Genomic DNA, 10352 nt, shown 5'->3' with positions numbered 1-10352 from the left:
TTCTTAGGACATGAGAAAGAGCCAGAATATGTCTCTATTATAGCTAAAATGTTAAAGAAGTTTAAAACTTCAGGATGTTTAATGAGCCTGAACGTTCACTTTTTGAACAGTCACCTTGATTACTTCCCGGAAAATATGGGAGATGTTAGTGAGGAGCAAGGAGAGCGTTTTCACCAGGACATTAAAGTGATGGAAAAACGCTACCAAGGCCGCTGGAACATCAACATGATAGGGGACTACTGTTGATCACTTCACCGAGGCGTACAGTAAGCGACTCTAGTAGAAAAAGCTACACAAGAAGCTTCAAAGACAAAAGGGAAAGAAAATACAAACCAGTTCCAGCTGACAAGTGAAACCTCTATTAAATACGTATTGTAAATACAAACCATGCTTATGTTGTAACAAAGCGTTTCATTAATTTCCCCGTTTACTGTTTAACATAGGATTTTTATACTATATAATAAAAAGCATATTGCTCGAAAACTATGGGTGGTACAAAAAAAACTAAGCCTAGATTTGGATTCAGTTCGTAAAAATCTATAAATATCAGCTGTAAAAGCTAAAACGTTTTTCAAAAAAAATTTTCGTTGACCTGTGTTACTTTTCTTTAGTTCCAGCATTTGCTAATTTCAGAATGCTTTCGAGAACGTCAGTAGACCAGACACAAAATAGTATGCTGAGCAAGAGGTAAGTTACTAATCTTTCAGGGAAGATCTCATGTTGCATTCTTGTGAGCAAAAAGTACGTCGTTTTCAGGTGCTGTATTAAATAAGCAGATTAATTTACAGTGAATAGTGAAGGTTTATCTTTTCCGCGTTGAGCAGTGTTTTATTTCGTAGCTATTTCAAATCAAATATTGCAATTCATGTTATGTAATTTTCATAATGTACTTCAATATCGTGGGTCAATTAAATAGTTTTCACTGAGAAAATAATTAGTTTCTTCTGGCATTTAATTAGACTTATTATCATTATTTCAAACTCAGCATTTCACTAAGATTTAAATTTTGATTCACTACACTGTTCACACGCGCAATACATAGCCATCCAACAGTCACTTTTGCTCAGTAGTTAAATACAATATCTAAAGCACACGTTACACGGGGAGAAAGTCTTTGAAAAAAAAAATTTTCACTATTTCATACATAGGTAAATTACATAGAAAACTTACAACACCACTCTAAAAACTTTCTCTTGGCTCCAGACGTGAGGTTCATGCCAATTGAGGAATATATTTTAAAACGTACATACTTAACAAAATACATGACTGAAATTAAAGTACTGTGATCAAAAAACACAATATGTATAACAGCTACAGAAGTCCTCTGCGTATGGTGCCTGCTTCACTGGTACACAATTTCGGCCATTCATGGATGCGCCGCAATGCAGACAACCACAAGTACAGCTACGTTTGTGAGGTAGCATACATATACTGCAAACTTGATTTTTTTCCTCTCACAAATGGCACATAAATAATGCATATTCCGCGATGTCATATTTGATAAAACTATAATAATTAACAGACTATCGAACTTTTGTGGATAAACACAGCGGAACATTAGAAACTACCATAAAAATGGATACTTATTCATGTTACATGCTCGAGTAAAATGTCACCAAATGTCAATGAAACGGTTGGAAGGGCTGAAAATAACACGACAACTTTTTAATTCAGAAAATATGCGTTATTGTAACGGACAGTTTTAAAGTACCCACCAATCTTTATGGCCTCTCTGGACTGAACTGGATGCTTTACAACAAGTGTGCTTGCCCGGGATTCTGTGATTTGAAACAAGTGATGCACAAGTGTCAGATTTCGTTCGTGGGTTCTCTGCCGCGCCGGATGAAATTACTGCGTGTTAGTCAGTTAGTCACTCGTGATATTCTGAAACGCATCCAAAGCCTATGTTATTGGGTTCAAAAAGAATTTGTATCAAAACCCGTGCGACCATGAAGTTAATTGTTTCTGGAAGGGAGCTAAGCTGTAGTTAACAGACAAGAATTTTCTTATGGATCGTATAAATCAAGACATGGAAAAGCTATGTAATTATACAGCTCAAAGAAAGATACAAACAATGTTGCCTTTCAACTATCTCTCTGTCTGTCTGCCCGTCCGAATACTAATCAGAGCTGGGATGTTTAAATAGTGTTATTAATCGCAAATTAAAAACACTGTTTAATACATATTCTAAATAAAACATGGTTTTATTAAAGTGTTTTAATCAATGTTTAAAACAAATTTTAAAAAATCATTTTTACTTATTTTTATCTGACTCAAATGAGGGGTGGGGGCTGTCAAATCTTACCAAAGGGGTAGGGGGGCTCAAAATTTTAAAGGAAAACATAATTAATGGACGTCCCCGTCAGCTGTACGCAAAGAAAATGAACGCAAAAAACTGCTATGACTAGGACAGCTTGACGGAGTATTTGATGACGCATCACACAGAGAGCACACCACTTCCACGAAGTTGACGCTACCGCCGAGTCATCGGGTCAGCCACGTTACTCATAACATCATGAGTATAAAAGTACACAAGCCTGAACAGTGAATTTTCACGTGCGCTTGTTTTTCGTTTTTGTTTCGTTCTTGCTCTGCACTCTTACATGATGCCACATTTCTGCACTAATTTATCACTATCAGATATTGTTTAGTTATGTTGTTCAACGTTATGTTTAGTAAAAAAAGACGCGTCTGAATACGACAAGTACATGTCCTAAACGTAGTAGGATATGTCTTTGTGGGAAGTGGGATATTTAGTTTCTGTTGCTCAATCTAAATTCAAATTGGTAAGGTACGCAAAAATTAAGCTGAGAAAAAATGTTGATAGAAATTCTGTATATCGCCTAAAAGACAACTACTAGGATCAGGAAAAAAATCTACATCGGAAAACCAATGCGATGGAGACAGTGAGGCGGTTCTACATATGCGACTAAGAGAAAATAAAATACAATGAATGTTTCTTCAAAACCATGAAACAACTACGGGAGTATCTTGTTAACTGGATTTTTCAAGCAGGTGTGTGGGACCTAGCCTACGTCAGCTCCAACGTGATTAAGGGAAGATTTCATAAGACCACGAACTGCCTGCAGATAGCTTTGTCGCGTTCGCGACTCGTTGCGCTAGAAAAGTGAATCCCCTCCACAAGGGCACGTCGTCACAAAATGTTTTACTGTCGCCTCCAAGCAAAGCGTCAGTAATTCTAACTTTGAATAGCAGTGTGCGCTCCTGTAACAAGCTAAGGTCGTCACCAGAGTGGGAAACACAATCACGATGGCGACAAAGGAACTTGAACCACCGTATGAACATACGATGAGCCCTAACAAAATAATGCATGAGCCCTAACAAAAAACATCGCAACAAAGGCCTGCGTTTGCTCGCAATGTGCAGTTTTATGCACCTGGTAGCCGGCCGGAGTGGCCGAGCGGTTCTAGGGGCTTCAGTCTGAACCGCACGACCGCTACGGTCGCAGGTTCGAATCCTGTCTCGGACATGGATGTGTGTGAAGTCCTTAGGTTAGTTAAGTAGTCCTAGGTTCTAGGGGACTGATGACCTCAGAAGTCAAGTCCCATAGTGCTCAGAGCCATTTGAACCATTTTGCACCTGGTAGCACACTGAAGGTGTCTTCTGTTCTTAACTGCTTACGACGGATGTGTCCGTTGTAGCTGACATTTGTTGCCAACAGCTGAGACGCGTTATGGACGCGTTATGGGAAAAACGTTCAAGAAGACAGCATGCAGTGTTGCTTCAGTACGAGAGCGCCACCTTGCAATTTACAGATTTTCACAAAATATTTGCCATTCACGCTCCTTATCGAGTAACCACCAAGAAAATTTCTTAACGGAGGAAACTGTTCTTAAAACTTAGTTCCACTACATCTTTAACTTCCAACCAGTCTTGAGCGTCTACAGACTGTTTTAGATCAAGTGAGAGAATATAGTATTTGTGATTAATTTCTCTCTTACTTTTATTTGTTTTGGTCAATAAATTAACGAAAAACATTGTAAAATATATACGCTACTAATACAAATGAATTACAGCTTATATTACAAATTTCTACAGAAATGTGTCAAATGGTTCAAATGGCTCTGAGCACTATAGGACTTAACAACTGAGGTCATCAGTCCCCTAGAACTTAGAACTACTTAAACCTAACTAACCTAATGACATCAAAACCATTCATGGCCGAGGCAGGATTCGAACCTGCGACCATAGCGGTCGCGCGGTTCCAGACTGAAGCGCCTAGAATCGCTCGGCCACATCGGCCGGCCGAAATGTATCTTAGTTAAAATATCCGTGTCAAGGGTGTGTCCAAATCGTCACTAATTAGTAACATATTAATCACTTTTTACCCGTGTTGTTTCATCTGTTGGCTTCACTGAGTTAACTGGAGAAATCAGACAACGTGTCATGACACTGGTAGTCTGATGTCTTTTAAATGAGGCATGAAAACGTTGATACACCGTGTGCTTCTCACTTTTGAGTCAAAATCGCGTAGTTATCAATTGATAGTTAATCTTGTTATGTGTGATACCGAAATCGATTCATAAATCACTTGGCAACCCTTTTTCGGTATACTGGAACAGTAACTGTGGTTTGGAAATGAATAAAAAAATTAAAGAAGTTGCGTATAGTAATTGTTATTATCGTATCCAAATTGACAATATACTAGCAGAAAGAAGAGTTAGAGCATAACAGCACTTCTGTATCCCTAACAGAATGCAATAAATCGCACCAACAACATATGGGTTCCCACTCTACATGTAGGTAAGTGCTTGCCAGCAAAGTAAAATCTAGGAACTGTACACCAGCCTTCTATACAATGAACATTGGTGCCCACATTCTGTTCAACAGCAAAGCCAAGATTCCAGCTTTAGAAAAACGTGGTATTCATAGGATTTCCTACAATCTGTGTGGCAAATTTTACGCAGGTCAGTCTGGTGGCGCTGTAACTACCAGATTGAACATGAAAGGAGTTGGACGCTGGAGAAGGAAGATTCCGTCTTAGCTGAACATGCTCTGAATGAATGTCGTTCTTACGATGTTACGCGGCGGTGCTGAAAAATGCCTCCAAATATTTTATTCTGTTCTCAGTATCAGTTGATGCATTATATGTCATACGTATATGTTACTCGGTTGACATCCGGCGCCATTGACGAAAGTTGCAACTAACTGCCGCTAGAGAGCTCCGAATTGTAGCGTGCAACATGGCGGTGTGTAACGCACCTATGTCGGCGTGAAAAAAGCAACATGATGTAATAGAACTTTTCACCACAGGAAACTTCGTCCACACTTGGAGCACCGTCTCCTTCAGCATGATAATGCCACCTCACACAAGCGATGCGACATCTGCAACAATCCGACGCCTTGGGGTCACGATTATCTATCATCCTGCATACAGTCCCGACTTGGACCCCTCCAATTTTCATCTGTTTCCAAAACTTAAAGAATACCTTCGAGGACTTCATTTTGACAGTGATGAAGTGGTGCAAGCAGAGGTGAGGTTGTGGCTCTCTCTACAAAGCTAAGCATTCTGCAGTGACGGTTTCAACAAACTAGTCACTTGTTGGGGAAATGTGTTCGTTGTCAGGGCGAATATGTTGAGGGATAAATTTTTAGACATGAAGAATAAAGATATTGAATGTTAATTAACTCTGATGTCTTTAAGAGTTTTCACATAAAAAATTCAGAGACACTACTTTTTAGCACGCCCTCGTAAATGTTATACCCTCCATAAATAAAGACAGAAAAATAACGTTACTAGAAATTGTCGCTTCAGTAAACACCAATCACAGAATCCTGGCGCTATGTTTAATGATCAAATACAGTTCCATTACTGTGCAGGTGCAAGCTGTCGTCAGCACACTGGTTGGAAAAGATGAAGCGAAGATCGATAATAGGCGCTGGATCAAGCGCACCTATCACGAGAGAGGCCAGAGTGGCATCGACAAGGAACACCCGCCAACGCCCTCTCGGCAGCAAGTATTTAGGCCGCCGCCACTGACGGAGGGCCTCACTGTCTCACTGACTCACCCAGTCTACGACAGTGCATAGCGTTCAGACTGAGAGTGGCAGTGAGACTAAAGTTTGTAATAGCAAGATTACCGATATTGTCTGCAACAGGGCTATTACGGATGTGCTTGTACCACAACACGTGGACTATATTAAAGTTTAGTAGCAACTGTCTGCTCATGTAAATGAAGAACAGTGTTAATCCATGAGTGCATTTGTGTTGTAGAAAGAGGATACCAGCCAGCCTTAATAACATCCTCTGCTTTGCTTCCACTACTGTACAAGACTCTACAGCGGCGACGAGCATGGGATACTACAGTTACTTACCCTTGCTAAAGTAGCAGCAGCAAGTTAATATTTTTCTCACCATCGGATAATACGCTTGTTGGAAATAGTACCAGTACAGCTACCACGCACTCAAGCTCCATTGTTTTCTTCTTACTCTCTACCCCCCCTTCATTTCCTCTTCGTAAAATTCATCAGTTATTTTGTCTGTGTAACATAGTAGTCTTTTTTTTTTTTTTTCTTTATTGTATTTCAATTCCCCTATCGGGGCGGGCTGGCAGCAGCATATGCGCTGCTCTTCAGCCGAAAGACATAGAACAAAACAATAGAAGACATTTAAAAACAGCAAAGGAGAGAAGAAGGCGAACATAGATATAAAAAGGGAGAACATCATGGAAGGCAATATACAAAAAACGGGGTGACTGTAAAATGGAGATAAAAAACTGTTTAAAAGTAGCACACACAAAAAGCCACACACTGCGACGATTAAAAGAAACACAAGGCACAGTATGACTGGAGCATAAAGGTGTTGACGGCTGGCATAGCACACAGCGTAGCACTGACGGCGAACCGCAAGGCAGCACACAATGAAAATCACACCTCTTGACGCACACGAGAAAAGCACGAAACACAACACTGACGTGGCACACTGATGTTGATCAATACAGAGGATCTGCCAGGTTCAAGGAGATGAGGGAGACCTGAAGAAGGGAGGGAGGGGAAGAGATGGGGGAGGGGAAAACATAGTAGTCTGTGTCAATACTCACTTGTATACATTCTTATACTTTTAATCTTTGAGTATAATCTGAAATAATCTTTTTTTACTCATACCACTTTCCTGAATATGTACTTTTACTTTTCATGTAGATATACAGGGTGGTCCATTGATAGTGACCGGGCCAAATAACTCACGAAATAAGCATCAAATGAAAAAAAACACAAAGAACAAAACTCGTCTATCTTGAAGAGAGAAACCAGATGGCGCTATGATTGGCCCGCCAGATGGCGCTGCCATTGGTCAAACGAATATCAACTACGTTTTTTTAAAATAGGAACCCCCATTTTTTTTTTACATATTCGTGCAGTACGTAAAGAAATATGAATGTTTTAGTAGGACCACTTTTTTCGCTTTATGAGAGATGGCGCTGTAATAGTCACAAACGTATAAGTACGAGGTATCACGTAACATTCCGCCAGTGCGGACGATATTTGCTTCGTGATACTTTACCCGTGTTAAAAAGGACCGTTTACCAATCGCGGAAAAGGTCGATATCGTGTTGATGTATAGCTATTGTGATCAAAATGCCGAACGGGCGTGTGCTATGTATGCTGCTTGGTATCATGGACGACATAATCCAAGTGTCCGGACCGTTCGCCGGATAGTTAAGTCATTGGCGCTGATAACCACGCAGTTGAGCGCCCAACAAACCAAACAAAGTTAAGTTATTTAAGGAAACAAGAAGCGTTCAGCCACATGTGAAACGTCAACCACGACCTGCAAAAAATGATGATGCCCAAGTAGGTGTTTTAGCTGCTGTTGCGGCTAATCCGCACATCAGTAGCACACAAATTACGCGAGAATCGGAATGACAAAAACGTCGGTGTTGAGAATGCTACATCAACATCTAACATCAACATCTATTGCACCCGTACCATATTTCTATGCACCAGGAATTGCATGGCGACCACTTTTTCTCAAAATATTTTTCTTTCATGCTCCTTATCGAGTAACCACCAAGAAAATTTCTTACCGGACGAAAATGTTCTTAAAACTTAGTTCGACTACATCGTTAACTTCAAACCAGTAGGTTTCTACAGGGGCGGAATCGAAAAACTTCCTGAGCGTCTACAGACTGTTTTAGATCAACTGAGAGAATATAGTATTGGTGAAATCTATCTCGAGCTATGTGCCGGACAGCATATTTCATGACAGGTGGATTTTTCGTTGCCCAAAATCCAGCGACCTTGGCGGATTAATGGAAGGTGCGGCCTTAGGGCAGGAAGGATAACTGGTCCCCATTTTATCGATGACAATCTAAATAGTGCAATGTATGCTGATTTCCTACGTAATGTTCTACCGATGTTACTACAAGATGTTTCACTGCATGACAGAATGGTCGTCGAAGCACCATACCATGGCCCGCACGTTCACCGGATCTGACGTCCCCGGATTTCTTTCTGAGGGGAAAGTTGAAGGATATTTGCTATAGTGATCCACCGACAACGCCTGACAACATGATCAGCGCATTGTCAATGGATGTGCGAACATTGCAGAAGGTGAACTACTCGTTCTTGAGAGTTGGTATCCGTTTGACCTATGGCAGCGCCATCTAGCGATCCAAACATAACGCCATCTGGTTTCCCCCTTCAAGCTAGACAAGTTTCGTTCTTTGTAGTTTTTTCGTTTTACGCTTATTTCGTGAGATATTTGGCCCGGTCACGTTCAATGGACCACCCTGTATAGTCATATGAGGTCCCATATCTTTGGAATAACAGTTTTTATGCAGCCATAAAATCTCGCTGATGTTGAATGGATTATCTGCTTAGCCTCAAGTTGCCTAAATAGCGCTGGTTCATAACGAACTATGACCTTAATATTATTGTGGAACATCAATACTGTTTATCTCATACTGAAATTGGAGGAGCAGACTGCATAAGTATCAGATATGACTGACTACCAACGACATAAATGGAGCTGCACAGTGCATAAATCCTGCGCGCACATTTCTTGATCTCCTCACAGGAAGACAAATATTGTATCGTCATTTTAGCACGTCGAGGCATGACAACATAATTGTGATTACGCCCGCCACTGTGGCCGAGCGGTTGTAGGCGCTTCAGTCTGGAACCGCGCTGCTGTTACGGTCGCAGGTTCGAATCCTACCTCGGGCATGAATGTGTGCGATGTCCTTAGGTTAGCTAGGTTTAAGTAGTTCTAAGGTCTAGGGGACTGATGACCTCAGATGTTAAGTCCCATAGTGCTTAGAGCCATTTGAACCATTTTGAATCCTTAACACGGCAGAGATAAGAGAGTTCAAAAAATCGTTCAAATGGCTCTGAGCACTAGGGGACTTAACTGCTGAGGTCATCAGTCCCCTAGAACTTAGAACTACCTAAACCTAACTAAACTTATGACATCAAAACCATCCATGCCCGAGGCAGGATTCGTACCTGCGACCGTATCAGTCGCGTGGTTCCAGACGGTAGCGCCTAGAACCGCTCGGCCACTCCGGCCGGCGATAAGAGAGTGAACGGTCTGTATGTATCTACGGTCTAAGGATAGAACTACGCCACCGATACGACATGGATCAACCTAAAGAGTTTCTAGCGACGCAAAAATGGAGATTGTTTACTTCTGGTGCATTGTCAGTGAGTACTGCATTTGACAAGAGGAATCTGATGCGAAAGATTGATTATAGCTGGTTATAAAGAAGCCACGTAAAACATGCCTTCTCACATGTGTAAGCAGAGTCAAGAGACTTCCAGAAACTTCTTATCCGTGAGGATCCGAAATTACGTATTTCCCAATCTATCTTCAGCTACTTCGTTTCTACACGATTGTTGGTCAAGAGGTTACTATTTCGCATCTCAGATAGAACAATGACACAACTCAGAAATGCAGTACTTTGGAAAACTCGATTTAAAGAGTTAGTTCTATAAAATTGAAATAGTTAAAACTCCCTTTAAACTTCACGTAAGTATTGTTGGCACGTTGGGGCACTTCAAAAATGGTTCAAATGGCTCTGAGCACTATGGGACTTAACATCTATGGTCATCAGTCCCCTAGAACTTAGAACTACTTAAACCTAACTAACCTAAGGACAGCACACAACACCCAGTCATCACGAGGCGGAGAAAATCCCTGACCCCGCCGGGAATCGAACACGGGAACCCGGGCGTGGGAAGCGAGAACGCTACCGCACGACCACGAGCTGCGGACTGGGGTACTTCATACGTATTTCCAGTGACATAAAGTAAAACTGCCGTTTTTCGTCTTTTGTCGCTTTTCTTGCCGGGGTGTGGTTCGTTCTCCAGTACACTGCGGTCACCACTTCTTA

The sequence above is a fragment of the Schistocerca serialis genome, chromosome 7 (genome assembly GCF_023864345.2).
Source record: "Schistocerca serialis cubense isolate TAMUIC-IGC-003099 chromosome 7, iqSchSeri2.2, whole genome shotgun sequence".
Taxonomy (NCBI): Eukaryota; Metazoa; Arthropoda; class Insecta; order Orthoptera; family Acrididae; genus Schistocerca; species Schistocerca serialis.
The sequence above is the reverse complement of the archived record's forward strand: the minus strand, read 5'-3'. Positions refer to the sequence as shown.